The 20,387-nt window shown below is 36.5% G+C and overlaps 1 pseudogene; it reads right to left on the bottom strand.

Moving 5' to 3' along the window:
- Window positions 1-690: 690 nt before the first annotated feature.
- Window positions 691-19,442, bottom strand: LOC139849363 (uncharacterized; annotated as a pseudogene).
- Between the last annotated feature and the right edge of the window lie 945 nt (window positions 19,443-20,387).

Here is a 20,387-nt window from a genome sequence, read left to right as displayed (position 1 = left end):
TCCAACTGCAAATGCTTTATGATATATGCAAATTTGCATATTTCCACCTAGTAAATGTAAATGTGGTATTCCCAACCCAATTAGCTGAGTCACAGTTACATACTCGGATCGATGAATTTTGTTGCAGGAATATTTTCGTTAGATCCGGTTGTCGGATCCGAGTTCTCTTTTCTCATTATCTCTTCATGTGCAGCTGGAGAAGAAAATTCATAGCAGGTTCGTTAACTGTCATCAAGATTAGTCTCGCTACCCACATCGAACTTATAAGTAGCTCTTCTAAACAAAGCTGTGGCAATAGTTGTCTTTACCTATCCCTCCCATTCCAGATTTATCCCCCTATCACACGCACCTCTTTCGTTTCTTCTAAGTTCAACAATGCATTTAATCCTTCCATACGAGACTCTAGACCAACTAGATCAGTCTCGTTGTTACGGGGTTGTATATCGCTTATTATCTCTTGAACTATAACTTTGATAAAATCAGCTTCACCCCTGTAGATATAAGATCACTCTTAGCAAACTAATTTTAATTAAATTCGCAAATAATGAGGGCTGTCATTTATTTTATTCAAAGGATTTTCATCCATTTATCCTATATGGATATTAGATTTCTTATTTTTTTCGTTTATTAAAATTAAAATATGCTTGCATAGTCTTTTGAGAGAACAACTATCATATTCTACAATGGCTTTCAATAGTCCTGAAGATATGAGTTCCCCTCTAAGAAGTATATTGTCATCTTTGAACACATGTATTTCTTTCTGAGCAAGAGCCGTATAGATATGATCCACAAAATTGCAGATGGACTGTTACGTAAGTCCCAACCCTTAAATTTGCAGTCATCTGAACTGGTGTAAACTATATGTGGTTGGTCTGGTTCAAAGGTAGTAGCCCAAACTTCAAAATCACGTGCTTTCCTTTCTTGTAGTATGCTCGTTTTGGTCTCCTCAAGAGCGATAACTGACACCGACCCATCTAAAAGGCCCAATGAGATGGATGTAGCCGATGGGTTCCAGTCTGAGCACAAGCACATTGAAGAACTGACTTTAAAGTTATGTACCTCTTTCAAATCATTACCTACATCACTTTCTCAAAGATTAGTTAAGAAAAAAAAACTAAAAGGGCAATAATGAGAAAGGAGAACTGATTGGTTGCAAACATGTCATCGATCAATTCGTCAAATGGAATGTTTCAAGTCATAAAAAATAACTACATCACACTGGTCATATTGAAATATAAGATAGTGATTTACATAAACAACACAACCACATAGACGATGATGTTTAAAGCATGGTTGCAAAAATCGGGAGAACTCGGCGAGAACTCGGAATTTAATTCCTAGCGAGAACTCGTTTTGAAATCGGTCAAAAAATCGGTCAACGACCAAAAATCAGTCAAATCTCCAAAAAATCGGTCAAATCTCGGAAAAATCTGTCAAATCTCAGAAAAATCGGTCAAATCTCGGAAAGAACTCAATAAAATCTCAAAAGTCAACGAAAGTCAACGAAAGTCAACCGCTGATAACTCCCCGAGTTCTCCCCGAGTTCTCCGAGTTCTCGTTTTGGAGACCCCGCCGAGAACTCCCCGAGAACCGATTTCTGCAACCTTGGTTTAAAGTAATATTTTGATTTATACAGTTTTGGTCTCTTATCAGCATCCGAATTCTCCGTACAATTTCACTTATGAAAAAAACTTCCTTTGAACTTATCCCATAGTTTGTAATTGTTTCTTACTTATTCCCTGTGATTTGTCACGTTCAAATTTCGATCAAGTTACTGATAAACCTTAACAGCAGCGGCTTGATGAATTATATTTGGCATAAAAGACACATTATGACATTAAGACGAGATTTTTAATTGAATTAACATACTATTAATAACTCATAACTCAGAGTGATGATATATACATATTGGAGCTTCAACTTTAAATTTGGTAAATAAAACAAACAGGTACCCAACTTTGACGTCTAGGGTACCTGATCTTTTTTAGAGACTACCACGAAAGGAGTTCTTAATTCTTTGTTGGTATTAATTGAATATAAGTTATATGAGGTTTTTATATTTAGAAATTGTTGGGAAATTATGGTCTCACTAATTCCCACCACCCAGCCCAACAATAATAGTAAAGAAATAAGAACAATACACAACACAAGATTTAACGTGGAAACTTCAAAACAGGAGACAAACCACCGGCCCCAAAGAGAGAAATACACTATATCACAAATTGTTACAATGATATAGACGACTCTCTTAAGCCAACTAGACTCTCCAAAATATTTAACTAATACAACTCTCAAACAAGTGTAAGAAAGAAAGAAATAATCAAATACTTAAAGTGTATTGATTTGTGCAAATTTGAATGAAGACTTAGCCCTCCTTTTATAATCAAGTCACCTACCTCCAACTTTCTCCTCCCATCTATGTGGGATAACATCCTTCACAAAGTAATCATATCAATTTTTTCTATCAAAAAATAAAACCAACAAATCTCCACCTTTTTGATAGAAAAAGATAACCATACTTCAACATTATAAGGATAACCGATATAGATGCTTCCTCGACGACAACTTCAAGATCCTCATCTTTATGCCGATGATATTATCTCCCAAGAGACAAAACTTGCATCTTTACCGAACATTGTCTAAACCGACAATCATTGTCATCACAGACAATCATAACTCTTAACAAGAATTATCATACTCCACCATTAAGAGTATAGCACTTAGAATATCACATTTCAAGCATTTCACCTCGGTACATGTTGTTGAACAACCAGCTGAAACTTTATGGTGCAACTTCCTGTTTGGCTTTCCCTGGAAGTTTCATCAACTACAACATCAGTTTCCACCACACAACCTGCATCAATGCCAAACCAATGCCCATGTGCAATTGTGGAACCGCTAACGAACATCCCTTTTCATGGTGGCGCGGACACACCATGAGGATGGTGTGACTTCAGAGGAATTCGTCACTCTCCGTAACAACGGAGACAATGTTAGCGTCTTTGGAGCCATTTACCGGATTAGCTCCACCTGGACAATTAACCCTTACATGCCCAGTCTTCCCGCACCTCCAGCATACCAGATTCTTCCCAGAGTTTCTCTTTCGCCTATTCGAACACAACACTATCGTATCTCCTGATGACGAGACCCCGTTACCTTCCAGTCTTTTCTCCTCGGATAGGAGCTTGCTAGTAACGTCTTCAAACTTTAGAGTTTTCTTCCCATACATCAAAACAGGTTTCATGTGTTCATAAGACGATGATAAAGATAATATCAACCTCAAAGCTTTATCTTCATCATCCGTTTTAACTCCAATAGACTCCAGTTCTGAAACAATACCGTTAAGAATACTTAGATGATCTGAAATCTTTGAACCCCCATCCATACGCAGAGTATGAAATTGTTCTTTAAGACACAACCGATTTGAGATGCCCTTGTGTGACGCTCCGTACAAAACCATCGTGTACGGATCATCAACAACAGGATCATTACAAGGTCAAACACTATGTGTTGTTTGAAAACCAGTTTTGCATTCATGAAAAGATAATTTCAAATGTTTTACAAAAGATAACGTGACATAAAAGTCATTACAAAACCATTATTCAAAATAACATAAGTTGCGAATGCAAAATATAAGTTCCATGATTGAGACATCTCTAAGTAATGCAGCGGAAATCTAACACAGCAGGTCCTTAACAGTAAGTCTATAACAGCATGACAGCAAGTCTAATAGCGGAAGCAACAAACCTCTAAGCACCTGAGAAAACATGCTTAAAATGTCAACAATAATGTTGGTGAGCTATAGTTTAAGTTGTAACAGTAATGTAAGGTTGAGCACGAGATTTCAATGTTCAAAGTAGTAAGAAAAATGTATGTTTAATCGTGGGCACATGGTAACTAGACTTAACGTAAATATAAATATCACTCCCTAAAAGTACACCTGGCGAGTGCGTATGTCCTCGAAGTATTAAACACCCGTTAAATGCTAGCGCGACTAGCCCGAGTGGGGATGTCAAACCCTATGGATCCATATCTAAGATTCGCGTCTACCGGTTCAAAAACCAATAGTTAAACGTTACCGTGCTAAGGGGAAAGTTTATGCCGTTATATAACCCACACATATGTAAAGTTTAAGTACTCTTGTCAAGTAAGTAAAACATAAAAAGCGCATGTATTCTCAGTCCCAAAAATAGTATAAGGAAAAAGGGAAGCTATAACTCACAGTGAATAAGCAATACAAGTCGATACGAAAGTGTGCAAGTAGTAAGTCGGTCCGAAAGGTCGTCAACCTAAATCAAAGGTTACTAGGTCAGTAGGTTGTCTTTAAGTTCTATTAGTGCATAAAATAAGTTTAAGTGTCATCATCATCATTCATCATCATAAAAGCTAATCAAGTATAGAGGTAAAAACAATAGGCTAACTTGGATCAGTTGCTACGACCTCTACGTAAATCGAAAAGACACGTAGTCAGTGGCTATGGCTCCGTATGTGAGTCCTCTAAACACTGACCAATTTTCAGAACCTAAATCGTCTTCGTTTGACCGTGGCAGCGGTTTAAGTGCGAGTAGGTCAGAGATTTCAGCATAACGTTACAAGGGCGTAGTGACTTTCGGAGGGCCATAAATCCTAAACCGTAAATCGGATTATGACGAGGCCTAAACGGAAAATCATCTACTCGAACCGAACTAACTGAGAATCAACTTTACAATAGCCCAGGTTACTGATCAGATACGAAAAATAGTAGGTAAGGTGCTCCGGTGGGGTCCTTAGTACTTGATGCTCATCACGGTTCTCATCCTTGATGCTTGTAGCTTCAAGTGTATAACTCGTTGATGGGTTAGCATCACCTTGACCAAGATTCCACCATCAACACACAATAAGTTAAGACCAAGTAAGAACACAACTCAATTAAGAGTCTTAGATGGATGATGAACCAAAGTTACATCATATCCTTAGTCTTAATACAATTACAAGTTTCATTTACAACTAAAGCTACAAACTTTACATCAATCAAACAAGTATGAACATAATCTAAGTCAAATGAGGTGATGGAACCCTAAGCTAGAGAGCTTGGATCCCTTTCACACAAGTTATAAGTTTACAAAGCTAGAAAGCTTGAACCTTTAGTGTTCTTGAAGATCTTGAAGCATAAAGCTTGGATCTTTAAGTTACATGAAGACCATAAACACAAGTTTTGATCTATATAACAAAATAATGAGATCATAAGTTAGAAAACTTAGATCCAACAAAAGATATGAAGATCCAAGCTAGAAAGCTTGCATCTTGATTGTTCTTGAAGATCTTGAAGCATAAAGCTTGGATCTTTAAGTTACATGAAGATTACAAACACAAGTTTGAATCTTTATAACAAAATAACAAGATTTAAAGTTAAAATATATAGATCTACAAAGTGGGTGAAGATTCAAAGCTAGAAAGCTTGAATCTTCCATGTTCTTGAAAGATTCAAATCCATGTTTGAATGTACAAGATGTAATCAAGATCAAAAGCTAAAAAGCTAGACCCATGATGATGATGATGATGAATTCGTGATGATGAGAAGGAGAAGAAGAAGAAGAATTCAAAATACTTACACTTTTAGAGAGAGAAAGAACTAGAGAGAATTAGTGTGTGTGTGTGTGTATGTGAATTACAAATGAAAGCAAGTGTAAAATGGATGGAATAAGGCTAGTATTTATAGGTGAATGGGGTAAGGGGATGGGGGTTTGGGCCATGAATTTGGAGGGGGGACAAGGGGAACAAAAGTTTGCTTTTTGGTTAATGGTTGTCTAAAGTTGGTGCTTATGTTAGGGTCCCATGCAACGTTAAGGATAATACTTGACATAAATGCTAGCATGTTCCCTCTAATAAATGGGCATTTGTCTTACATATTAATGGGTCACTAGTAATTAATAAGTGAGTGATAATGCTAAAAACGAACATATATTTCATAGCATTATCCCTCAAGAAAGACAAGCTTTTAGTTGCAATTGTTCTATTTACAAGTGATATTCGTTTAAATAATAAAAGGCGAAGACAAAAGACAGATTCGACGAATTGAAGACGCAAACAACTAAAAAGCTCAAAAGTACAAAGTACAATCAAAGAGGTTCCAATTATTGATAAGAAACGTCTCAAAATTACAAGAATACAAGACGCGAAACGCAAAGTACAAGATATTAAATTATACGCAAGGACGTTCGAAAATCCGAAATCGGGACCAGAGTCAACTATCAACGCTCGACGCAACGGACTAAAAATTACAAGTCAACTATGCACATAAATATAATAATAATATATAATTAATTCTTAAAATTAATTATATATTATATTTAAAAAACCGTCGGCAGAAGAAACAAAGGCTTGTGAGCTGGAAAAGCTGGCCATGCGATCGCATGGCCTGGAAGGCATAAATCCATGCGATCGCATGGTGTACAGTTCCAACCCACATGCCTATAAAAATCGAGCTTTGGTGCATCATATAACCATCTTTCTTTCTCTCTATCAAACGTATTATATATATATATATATATATATATATATATATATATATATATATATATATATATATATATATATATATATTATAATTATAATTATAATTTCTAATAATAAGGGTATGTTAGCGAATGTTGTAAGGGTGTAAGTCGAAATTCTGTCCGTGTAACGCTACGCTATTTTTAATCATTGTAAGTTATGTTCAACCTTTTTAATTTAATGTCTCGTAGCTAAGTTATTATTATGCTTATTTAAGCCGAAGTAATCATGATATTGGGCTAATTACTAAAATTGGGTAATTGAGCTTTGTACCATAATTAGGGTTTGGACAAAAGAACGACACTTGTGGAAATTAGACTATGGGCTATTAATGGGCTTTATATTTGTTTAACTAAATGATAGTTTGTTAATTTTAATATAAAGATTTACAATTGGACGTCTCTATAAATAACCATATATACTCGATCAGACACGATGGGCGGAGTATTTATATGTACGAATAATCGTTCATTTAACCGGACACGGGAATGGATTAATAGTCTATGGAATTATTAAAACAGGGGTGAAATTATGTAGAAGGACACTTGGCATAATTGATAACAAAGTATTAAAACCTTGGGTTACACGCAGTCGATAACCTGGTGTAATTATTAAACAAAGTAATAAGACCTTGTTACAGTTTAAGTCCCCAATTAGTTGGAATATTTAACTTCGGGTATAAGGATAATTTGACGAGGATACTCGCACTTTATATTTATGACTGATGGACTGTTATGGACAAAAACTAGACGGACATATTAAATAATCCAGGACAAAGGACAATTAACCCATAGGCATAAAACTAAAATCAACACATCAAACATCATGATTACGGAAGTTTAAATAAGCATAATTATTTTATTTCATATTTAATTTCCTTTATTTTATATTTAATTGCACTTCTAATTATCGTACTTTTATTTATCGTTATTGTATTTAATTGCACTTTTAATTATCGTACTTTTAGTTATCGCAAGTTTATTTATCGCACTTTTATTTATCGCAATTTCATTATCGTTATTTACTTTACGCTTTAAATTAAGTCTTGTATTTATTTTTAATATTTTACATTAGGTTTTAACTGTGACTAAAGTTTTAAAAATCGACAAACCGGTCATTAAACGGTAAAAACCCCCATTTATAATAATAATATTACTTATATATATTTGTATTTTTATAAATTAAAACTAATATAGTGTTAAGCTTTGTTTAAAGATTTTTCCCTGTGGAACGAACCGGACTTACTAAAAACTACACTACTGTACGATTAGGTACACTGCCTATAAGTGTTGTAGCAAGGTTTAAGTATATCCATTCTATAAATAAATAAATATCTTGTGTAAAATTGTATCATATTTAATAGTATTTCGTTGTAAAAATAAAGCTATTTTATATACACCTCGCATAATATCAGTGGGCTAAATAAATGGGCTACTAGCTAGAGTAGGGTGGGCTTAGGTCCAACAAGGTAGAAAGTCCAACAAGACTAACTAGTAAGCATAATTAAATTACTACGCGTAATTAAGCATCCATAAACCCAAGTAATTATTATTATAAAATAATAATTAAGATTTCGTAGTCATAATATTCCGATTACGACAAAAGTTAAACGTGTACGCAGTACGCAGTTTGTTCAAAACGTCAAGTGACACTAACGGTCATAAAGGCTTCCGATGATCAAGTTAAGTATCCTACGTACTCTAAGGCACGTTTTAACATATAAATGAAAGTAAACCATGTACCTAAAGATTTCAGAGTATAAAGTAGCACAGTACGCACAAATACGCAGTTTCGCTAAAATACAAGGCATAAAAGCAAGTCGAAAAAGTCGGGTCGTTACATCACCCACCTGTTAATGGAAATTTCGTCCCGAAATTTGAGGAGTGACTAAAAATGGTACCGTATTTAAATAAGAAGTAGCGTATCAAAGTTCCGAAAGATTCGTGGCCTCAAAAGTGAGCTATTTACCTTGAAAGGTACTCGGGCATATAAAAGTATAAATAGGTATATGCCAGTGATTAAGTCTTGTCCTAAGAGATCAACACATTGATTTCGTTTCTGGTTAACATGAGTATGTCATCTGAATATATCCACAAAAGGAAAGATGATGTTTTTAGCCCTACAGGCATCTTTAGTAAGCTGGATGCATGAAATACGTCATGAATGTTACTATACTCATCTAAACATTGAGCGCTTATGTCGCAATACAAGGCTGACAGATAGAATGGAAAACATGGTGATCACAACATACTGCGTGTGAACTTATCCTTGGATGGAATGAAAGCATAGTTCCATAAGGTAACTTTATCCTTTCAGTTACATGTTAGAGTTATGGTTAACATCAACTAGAACAACATATAGTTGCAACCAACGAAGGAAGGAATACGTAGAGTAACCATATCAGTGTCATAGATGTTTTAAGCAGTCCTTTTCCAAGAGGATAACAAGATTCCTAGATTTCTAAAGTATTCCTCATTTCATTTCCGAAAGAAATTCGCACGAAAGGTGTGATCTTTAAACGAGAGTGAACTCTTCGAGCGGTTCGTTCTGAATTTATCCTTATACTTAAGGGGATGCGCGGATGAGAAGATACGTGAACTTTTGGTTCTAAAGAATGGTTTACTCCAAGTGAAAAGAATCTCAAAAATGATTCCTTGTACCTCAACCTACTGATTCATAGAGACGATGTTTACGAGAGTGTTACGATTAGCCGTAAAATATTGAGAGTAGAAACCCGCCTAGTGCCTTTCCTACGATAGGGTGACTACTAAGTGTACCTCAGAAAACTGATTTACCGGCTCGCGTTTTCACCATGTCTAACCTTAAAAGGAACATTTTACTAGCGCAAAGACTTTCTAACAAATTTTATAAATTTGCCACCCAAAGTGGCTCAAGCATTTTTAACAAAGATTTTAATAGTAAGCTTCATCCCTAACGGAGGGCAAGAAGAAGTGTGATCCCTATATGGTGTAGTCTAATACGAAAACCTTTAATAAAATCAACCGAGGAAGTTTTGAAAAACCTTTAAACGTTCGATGTGACAACATGAACGGAACGAAGTTCCTAGTAAATTTAGAAGTATGTATAACGTCTACCATTTTGCTCAAAACTATTTGTCTTAAGTTAAACAACTCAACAGAGGAGCGATTTTTAAAGAATTTGGATGTATAACTTGGTATGTACTAACCAAAATAAGTAAGGGTAGATTTATACATATATGATTTTATAAATCGCATAAGTGACAGAAAAGTTTTTAGTACTTTCATTTGTCCATAAATCTCGTGAGGACCGCACAAATAAGCAACGTGTAAAAATTTTGATAAACATAGTTTTTCATATTTCAGAGGTTACGAGTTGAAAAAGATTGAGTGAAAAATCTTTGAATCGTCGGGTGACATGTTACTAGGTAATGAAAACTAATGAATTAAATGTAGTTTTGATAATTATCAGGACACAAGTCTTTGGATCAAAAATGTTCACGTGCGAAGCCGTTGCTAAAAAGTGAGGTATGAAGGATAGAGAATGAGGATGAGAAGTTAATCGCTTCTTGACTTTGTAAAATACCAAACAGGTTATGACTAATACTAGAGTCGGAATACTAATGGTGTTAATATCGCTAGATGAGAATCCCTTAGAATATGTCAGGACTTAGAGTTATATAAGAAAGAGCATCGTTCCAACAGGTGTGGCAAATAGTATCCTTAGGGTGACGCAATAATATTAAATGGTTTAAGTGTTAGTGGATGCCCGAAGGCTCTGCATGACGTGATAGTATGTGCCTTCATCACATATACACTCACACATGAATCTCTAGGTTTCGACGATTGTAAAGTCTTCACGATGACTTGGATACGAATAAGCAACGAAAATTTTTTATATAATAAGCAACGAAAGTTTTATCGAAATCGTTTTAGGTGACAATGTAAGAAAAGAAACGAAGTTCTTAGTAAACTAGGGTTACGTATAACATGTACCATTCAAAGTAAAATATCTTTTGAATGAAAGATTTAGTTTGTAAAAGTGAAAGTAAAATTTCATATGTCTTAGTCAAAAATAAGTAATTATTTACTTTATATAACATATACGATTTCAAAAATTTGCACGAACAGCAAATAAAATAAATTTATTTTTATAAAACTTTGAGAGGATCGTACCGTAAAATAGTGTGTGAAAAATTTTTGGCAAACAAAATTTTCATATTTCGGAGGTTACAAGTTGGAAAAGGATTGATGAGGATTGAGTAAAAGATTTTGAAAATTTCGGGTGATCTTTGAGGTAATAAAAACGATTGAGTTTAAAAGTGGTTGATGACTATTGGTAGGGCATAAGTCTTTCGACCAAAAATGCTTAAGTGTAAAGTTGTTGCTTATAAGTGAGTTACGAAAGGGAGAGTATGAGGATGGGGATTAACTACCCATTGATTTTGGAAATCTCAAACTGGTATGACTAATATCGACGTAAGAAGGGTGATGGTGTGATTATCATAGATTAAGAATTCTCTCGGAATAAGTTAGGATTCAGAGTCGCATAAGAATGAGCATCAAATAAGATTCTTGGGTAGTATAGAATTTGAATTGTTGAAGTGACGGGATATAATTTCCTTTATGTATCGTTGTCCATTGTATCAGTTTCTTTCATGGTTAGAAAGTGAGCAGATTTGGTGAGGCGGTCAACGATGATCCAGATAGTGTCATAACTGTCTATTGTTTTCGGCAGCTTCGGGATGAAATCCATCGTCATCCCTTCCCATTTCCATTGTGAGATCTCGGGTTGTTGAAGTAACCCAGATGGCTTTTGGCTCACCATCCTCGCGAGGTATACGAATAATCTTCTCACTATAAATAACTTCCGCTTTCATCCTTGAAAGCCAGTCCGTTCCAACTATTTCATCAAAGCTTCCTAAATTGATGAGTATTAGGTTAATCCTAAAGTCCATTCCAACCATTACATCAAGCTTCCTAACTTGATGGGTGTTAGGTTAATCTTAAAGTTTATTCCAACCAATTCTTATCGCACTTCCGTGAAAAATTCTATCAATCTTCTCAAATAACATCGGCTTTGTATGTCGGTAACTAATCCTTTCCAACTACTACTTTAAAACTTCCAAGTTTTGTTGATATGAGGTCATCTCCAAATGACCCACCTGTTAATTTTAAGGTACTACCTTAAATAATTCCTCTATCTCTGCCAGCTTACCATTAGCTTGTCCTATAGAATACTTAGCTCTCATGTTTGTTAATGGTTTATTAGTCATAACACTAGGGTTCTTAGATATAAGGTTTCTATCGTTCTAGTATTAAACAACTCCAATACAATAAAACGTTGTGACGAAACGTACCCTAACTAATATCAGGATCCATGCGAGTCTCCATAGCTGAGATAACGATTGCTCTACCGCAAGTAAGTCCAAACTTTTTCCTATTTGAGAACTTTTTCCTTAAGTGTCCAGGGTGTCTATATCCATAACAAATTTTTGGGTTATCAATTCTGCAATCAAGGCCCTCCTTATACAGTATCTGGGCTACGTGGTTATCCTTTCCAGACCATAATGCGTATACTCAAGTGGTTCCTACCAAAATTTCCTTTGAATCACTCCTCATGTAATAACATTGGGACTTCTGCATGATTTACTTCAATATAATCACGCTGGCCTGGCGTCATTATATTGTACTAAATCGTACGTTCATTCCAATATCGCTCCATATGGTCAACGTAACGTGATCACTTCGAGTTCTACTCAATTTCATCTAACGGTGCTTTTATCTATGCCATCTCAAATCAAAATCTACATAATTAATCTCATGATTATCTCGGTGTGGGTGCGTAGGTTCCGCATGTCATGCATCAATGCCTAAATGTCTCGAAATTTCTCCAAAATGTTCGGGTTTAGGTAATTTCGTTAGGTTCCTTTCTAGAAATTCAATCTGGGTCTCGCGTCTAGTTGTACATGTAGCAAGTAATAATACGATATGTCTTGAGGCGACTCCCAAGTCTTTGGGTATGGCTTGAGCATCAGTAGAAGGCACTCTGACCTTGTGAAAGGAGATGTCCTCCCGTCTTCCCCAATGCCTAAGAGTGTTAGGGACCTAAGTCCTGAAGTGTCATTAGATCGTCGAGTAGTGGTGCAGAATGAAAGAGATAAGTGACGGTCATGAAAGCGTACGGGATACGGGTCAACTTGCGGGAACTGAACAACCTTCTGATGTTCATACGATGTACGTGGCTAATTAGAGTGAGCTCGGGGTGCGGTTACTCTGACAAGTCCTCACATATCTCCTCCTCCGAGGATCAACTTCAGTTGGGCGTGTAATCCGAGGGGTACTCTTCCTAGATTGCGTGAAGTAACGTTTTGATCTCCGGAACGGTGGGACGATAGTAACAGGTGGATTACAATATTAATTCTTAGGGTTAGACGTGTGGGAAAAGGGTTCAGAAAAACATCTGAATCTAGGAAAGGTAAGTTTTCCAAGTCGGTACAGCGAATAGCAGGCAGGAAGCAAGCACGTAATCAGGCACTACAGCAACCTAGATCGTCTACAGCAGTATATAGCATGGCATTAATAACAGTATGAACAGAAGTATCATACAAAAAGCAGATAGTAGCATGCAATAGTGAGAATAAGCAAAAGCATACAGCAAGTTTACATAGCAGTAAAAGGAAACGGTAGCATGCAGCAAGTTCATACAGCAGTAAAAGTAAACAGTAGCATGCAGTAAGATCATATAGCAGTAAAAGTAAACAGTAGCATGCAGTAAGTTCCGCAGAAGCAAGTAAACAAGCAAGTTGTAGATTAGTCCTATTAGTGAATCCTACTCGGCCTGATCTAGACTCACTAATGCAACCTAATTCCCTACAACCAATGCTCTGATACCAAATGTGATGCCCCGTACAAAACCATCGTGTACGGATCATCAACAACAGGATCATTACAAGGTCAAACACTATGTGTTGTTTGAAAACTAGTTTTGCATTCATGAAAAGATAATTTCAAATGTTTTACAAAAGATAACGTGACACAAAAGTCATTACAAAACCATTATTCAAAATAACATAAGTTGCGAATGCAAAATATAAGTTCCATGATTGAGACATCTCCAAGTAATGCAGCGGAAATCTAACACAGCAGGTCCTTAACAGTAAGTCTATAACAGCATGACAGCAAGTCTAATAGCGGAAGCAACAAACCTCTAAGCACCTGAGAAAACATGCTTAAAACGTCAACAATAATGTTGGTGAGCTATAGTTTAAGTTGTAACAGTAATGTAAGGTTGAGCACGAGATTTCAATGTTCAAAGTAGTAAGAAAAATGTATGTTTAATCGTGGGCACATGGTAACTAGACTTAACGTAAATATAAATATCACCCCCTAAAAGTACACATGGCGAGTGCGTATGTCCTCGAAGTATTAAACACCCGTTAAATGCTAGCGCGACTAGCCCGAGTGGGGATGTCAAACCCTATGGATCCATATCTAAGATTCGCGTCTACCGGTTCAAAAACCAATAGTTAAACATTACCATGCTAAGGAGAAAGTTTATGCCGTTATATAATCCACACATATGTAAAGTTTAAGTACTCGTGTCAAGTAAGTAAAATATAAAAAGCGCATGTATTCTCAGTCCCAAAAATAGTATAAGTAAAAAGGGAAGCTATAACTCACAGTGAATAAGCAATACAAGTCGATACGAAAGTGTGCAAGTAGTAAGTCGGTCCGAAAGGTCGTCAACCTAAATCAAAGGTTACTAGGTCAGTAGGTTGTCTTTAAGTTCTATTAGTGCATAAAATAAGTTTAAGTGTCATCATCATTATTCATCATCATAAAAGTTAATCAAGTATAGAGGTCAAAACAATAGGCTGACTTGGATCAGTTGCTACGACATCTACGTAAATCGAAAAGACGCGTAGTCAGTGGCTATGGCTCCGTATGTGAGTCCTCTAACCGCTGACCAATTTTCAGAACCTAACTCGTCTTCGTTTGATCGTGGCGACGGTTTAAGTGCGAGTAGGTCAGAGATTTCAGCATAACGTTACAAGGGCGTAGTGACTTTCGGAGGGCCATAAATCCTAAACCGTAACTCGGATTAAGACGAGGAATAAACGGAAAATCATCTACTCGAACCGAACTAACTGAGAATCAACTTTACAGTAGCCCAGGTTACTGATCAGATACGAAAAACAGTAGGTAAGGTGCTCCGGTGGGGTCCTTAGTACTTGATGCTCATCACGGTTCTCATCCTTGATGCTTGTAGCTTCAAGTGTACAACTCGGTGATGGGTTAGCATCACCTTGACCAAGATTCCACCATCAACACACAATAAGTTAAGACCAAGTAAGAACACAACTCAATTAAGAGTCTTAGATGGATGATGAACCAAAGTTATATCATATCCTTAGTCTTAACACAATTACAAGTTTCATTTACAACTAAAGCTACAAACTTTACATCAATCAAATAAGTATGAATATAATCTAAGTCAAATGAGGTGATGGAACCCTAAGCTAGAGAGCTTGGATCCCTTTCACACAAGTTATAAGGTTACAAAGCTAGAAAGCTTGAACCTTTAGTGTTCTTGAAGATCTTGAAGCATAAAGCTTGGATCTTTAAGTTACATGAAGACCATAAACACAAGTTTTGATCTTTATAACAAAATAATGAGATCATAAGTTAGAAAACTTAGATCTAACAAAAGATATGAAGATCCAAGCTAGAAAGCTTGCATCTTGATTGTTCTTGAAGATTTTGAAGCATAAAGCTTGGATCTTTAAGTTACATGAAGATTACAAACACAAGTTTGAATCTTTATAACAAAATAACAAGATTTAAAGTTAAAAGATATAGATCTACAAAGTGGGTGAAGATTTAAAGCTAGAAAGCTTGAATCTTCCATGTTCTTGAAAGATTCAAATCCATGTTTGAATCTACAAGATGTAATCAAGATCAAAAGATAAAAAGCTAGACCCATGATGATGATGATGATGAATTCGTGATGATGAGAAGGAGAAGAAGAAGAAGAATTCAAAATACTTACACTTTTAGAGAGAGAAAGAACTAGAGAGAATTAGAGTGTGTGTGTGTGTGAATTACAAATGAAAGCAAGTGTAAAATGTATGGAATAAGGCTAGTATTTATAGGTGAATGGGGTAACAGGATGGGGGTTTGGGCCGTGAATTTGGAAGGGGGACAAGAGGGAAAAAAGGTTACTTTTTGGTTAATGGTTGTCTAAAGTTGGTGCTTATGTTAGGGTCCCATGCAACATTAAGGATAATACTTGACATAAATGCTAGCATGTTCCCTTTAATAAATGGGCATTTGTCTTACATATTAATGGGTCACTAGTAATTAATAAGTGGGCTAAATAAATGGGCTACTAGCTAGAGTAGGGTGGGCTTAGGTCCAACAAGGTAGAAAGTCCAACAAGACTAACTAGTAAGCATAATTAAATTACTACGCGTAATTAAGCATCCATAAACCCAAGTAATTATTATTATAAAATAATAATTAAGATTTTTAGTCATAATATTCCGATTACGACAAAAGTTAAACGTGTACGCAGTACGCAGTTTGTTCGAAACGTCAAAGTGACACTAACGGTCATAAAGGCTTCCGATGATCAAGTTAAGTATCCTACGTACTCTAAGGCACGTTTTAACATATAAATGAAAGTAAACCATGTACCTAAAGATTTCAGAGTATAAAGTAGCACAGTACGCACAAATACGCAGTTTCGCTAAAATACAAGGCATAAAAGCAAGTCGAAAAAGTCGGGTCGTTACACCTTGCCCTGGTACAACTGCTCTAGTTTAACCCAAAGCTCATTTGCCGTTGATAACCCGTGCATATTTGCAAGCACGTTCTTTGCAAGACACAAACGAATCGCACTTGCTGCCCTCAAATCCATATCATCCCATTCTTCTTCATCGAACTTACTGCTAGAATCACTGCCGGAAACAAAGGAGTTATAGGAGTCGGAGTATGCTCTGTGGTTGCCACGGGAGTGGATCGTCCACATCAGAAATGAAATCTATTGATCGTATAAGGTATCTGGTTAGGCAATATTTTTTCTGATTCGTAGTAATAGTTGGATTTGTTAGTGGCGAGTTGTGGATTTCCGATTTAAAGGGTCCTGGCTACCTGCTACATCTTTTGACTATTCGAAACGTGAGCAAAATCAGAGAAAATGTTGTTTATAGGATACGGATACGATGTCGAAGTTCAGTCCAATGAGGTTTGATGTAGAGAAATTTGATGGGATGATCAATTTTGGCTTATGGCAGGTTCAAGTCAAGGAAGTGTTGATTCAGTCCGGGTTACACAAGGCATTGAAAGGTAAACCCACCTTTGTTCCCGGCAGTGATTCTAGCAGTAAGTTCGATGAAGAAGAATGAGATGATATGGATTTAAGGGCAGCAAGTGCGATTCGTTTGGTTCTTGCAAAGAACGTGCTTGCAAATGTGCACGGGTTATCAACGGCAAAGGAGCTTTGGGTTAAACTAGAGCAGTTGTACCAGGGCAAGGGCATCTCAAATCGGTTGTGTCTTAAAGAACAATTTCATACTTTGCGTATGGATGGGGGTTCAAAGATTTCAGATCATCTGAGCATTTTGAATGGTATTGTTTCGGAACTTGAAGCTATTGGAGTTAAAGTGAATGATGAAGATAAAGCTTTGAGGTTGATATTATCTTTGTCATCGTCTTATGAACACATGAAACCTATTTTGATGTATGGGAAGAAAACTCTGAAGTTTGAAGACGTTACTAGCAAGCTCCTATCCGAGGAGAAAAGACTGGAAGGTAACGGGGTCTCGTCATCAGGAGATACGATAGTGTTGTGTTCGGATAGGCCAAAGAGAAACTCTGGGAAGAATCTGGTATGCTGGAGGTGCGGGAAGACTGGGCATGTAAGGGTTAATTGTCCAGGTGGAGCTAATCCGGCAAATGGCTCCAAAGACGCTAACATTGTCTCCGTTGTTACGGAGAGTGACGAATTCCTCTGAAGTCACACCATCCTCATGGTGTGTCCGCGCCACCATGGAAAGGGATGTTCGTTAGCGGCTCCACAATTGCACATGGGCATTGGTTTGGCATTGATGCAGGTTGTGTGGTGGAAACTGATGTTGTAGCTGATGAAACTTCCAGGGAAAGCCAAACAGGAAGTTGCACCATAAAGTTTCAGCTGGTTGTTCAACAACATGTGCCGAGGTGAAATGCTTGGAATGTGATATTCTAAGTGCTATACTTTTAATGGTGGAGTATGATAATTCTTGTTAAGAGTTATGATTGTCTGTGATGACAATGATTGTCGGGTCTTGACAATGTTCGATGAAGATGCAAGTTTTGTCTCTTGGGAGATAATGTCAACGACATGAAGATGAGGATCTTGAAGTTGTCGTTGAGGAAGCGTCTACATCGGTTATCCTTGCAATGTGAAAGCATGGTTATCTTCTTCTATCCAAAAGGTGGAGATTTGTTGGTTTGATTTTTTGGCTAGTAGAAGAAATGTTTTTTGCTTAGTCCCACATCGGTGGATGGAAAGAGTGGGAAGTAATCTCTTTGGTTATAAAAGGAGCTTATGGGATTACTTCTAAATTGCACCAATCAATACACTTTAAATATTTGATTATTTCTTTCTTTCTTACCCTTGTTTGAGAGTTGTATTAGTTAAATATTTTGGAGAGTGTAGTTGGCTTAAGAGAGTCGTCTATATCATTGTAACAATCCTATAAACAACACTTTCTCTGATTTTGCTCACATTTCGAATAGCCAAAAGATGTAGCAGGTAGCCAGGACCCTTTAAATCGGAAATCCACAACTCGCCACTAACAAATCCAACTATTACTACGAATCAGAAAAAATATTGTCTAACCAGATACCCTATACGATCAATAGAACTCGTTTCTGATGTGGACGATCCACTCCCGTGGCAACCACAGAGCATACTCCGACTCCTATAACCGAGACCCCTGTCAAACCTGACGCTCTGATACCAGTTGTTGGGAAATTACGGTCTCACTAATTTCCACCACCCAGCTCAACAATAATAGTAAAGAAATAAGAACAATACACAACACAAGATTTAACGTGGAAACTCCAAAACAGGAGAAAAACCACCGGCCTCAAAGAGAGAAATACACTATATCACAAATTGTTACAATGATATAGAAGACTCTCTTAAGCCAACTACATTCTCCAAAATATTTAACTAATACAACTCTCAAACAAGGGTAAGAAAGAAAGAAATAATCAAATACTTAAAGTGTATTGATTGGTGCAAATTGAAATGAAGACTTAGCCCTCCTTTTATAACCAAGTCACCTACCTCCAACTTTCTCCTCCCATCTATGTGGGATAACATCCTTCACAAAGTAAACATATCAATTTTTTCTATCAAAAAATAAAACCAACAGAAATGACCTTTTTTGGTTGTCGTGATGCTTAAAACTGTAAAATAAAACGTGTTTTGATGGTAAAGCCAAAGCATGTAATCCCACAACTGTCCAAAAATCAAATTTATGTCGACATTTGGTAAAAAACATTAAAACCTTAGATTGATTAACAGACGCTGAGTACAACTTGGTAAGTTGGGTACTTTTTACTACCATCTACCCTAGTTAACTTAACGTACCATGAATAAAGTCTTGTAAATGATGAACCCTCAACCAACGGACTTGTAACATTATCTCCCACTGGGTTCCATTTCATATAAAAGATGCCAGCCGTCTTCAACCTATGAAACAATGCAACTCGTCCCATATCGACATAAAAAAGAGATATGCTTCCTGATCAACATGGTTGATCATCCTCTTGCAGGGTGTAAGTCGAAGCAGCTAAGACGTAGTGGAACGAATTGTGAGGACAGAACTCAACAACATCAGCGTTTCCATCTAAATCGCAGTGTCTCCCATCCATAACCTATGTAAAATCAGAATATATATGATTTTATTGAAATATGATTGGTTGTTGCGCAGGCAATACAAACTCACAGCAGTTTTACGATTTCAGTTGGGCATTTCATCGAACAGGTTGTGGGTGTGACCCACGATTGAAATGCGTAGATTATAAGTAAAAACTACATCTAGATACTAGCTAACTGTTGGCTCATAAAAACATGACGAGATTGTAGCAAAGTCTAGTGCGTATTCTTTTCATTTCAAATAACTAATATTAAGTTATTAATATGTGACGCCTTTGATGTATTACAAGAAGCTTATAGATCGTATATCACTTTGATATTGATGCTCCCGTATTTTGCGATTCCTACGTAATTGAAGCTAAATATAATTTCGATTAATTAATTATACAAGAAATACAGGAGTTGATTATAAGATTTAGATTGATTATGGAGCCGCCATTGGTGATGTCGTTACCGAAGTTTTGTAACCGATTCTGTTGATTCAGTTAATGATGGCATGAGAACACACAAACCCGAAAACATAACTAGGATCCGATCCGACTATTTGTAAAATGGGTAAAACAAATGTATTGTGAGTTGGACGATACATTAATATTTTAATTAGCTATAACAGTGTTTTTGGAGGGAAAAATTATTTTTTCTAATGCCTAATTAACGGTCATCCTACCCAAGTAAACTACTCTGTATTAAACAGCTAATTACATTTTACATTTCATTATTATAAAGAAACCACATAGTAATACTACCTTCTTCTCCATACAAATTCGATCACCCATTAATCTCACATTTCAGAACTCATAAATTTCTTGATGTTTTTTCTTCTTTTCATAATGGGCTCTACCCATGACCATGCAAAACAAGAACCGCAGAGAAACACCACCACCATCTACCGCCCACCTCCGTCTCCGTCCACCGGTTCATCCACCTCCTCCGACACCCTA

This window comes from Rutidosis leptorrhynchoides, chromosome 1 (genome assembly GCF_046630445.1).
Source record: "Rutidosis leptorrhynchoides isolate AG116_Rl617_1_P2 chromosome 1, CSIRO_AGI_Rlap_v1, whole genome shotgun sequence".
NCBI lineage: Eukaryota > Viridiplantae > Streptophyta > Magnoliopsida > Asterales > Asteraceae > Rutidosis > Rutidosis leptorrhynchoides.
This window is presented reverse-complemented; position numbering and strand designations above follow the sequence as displayed.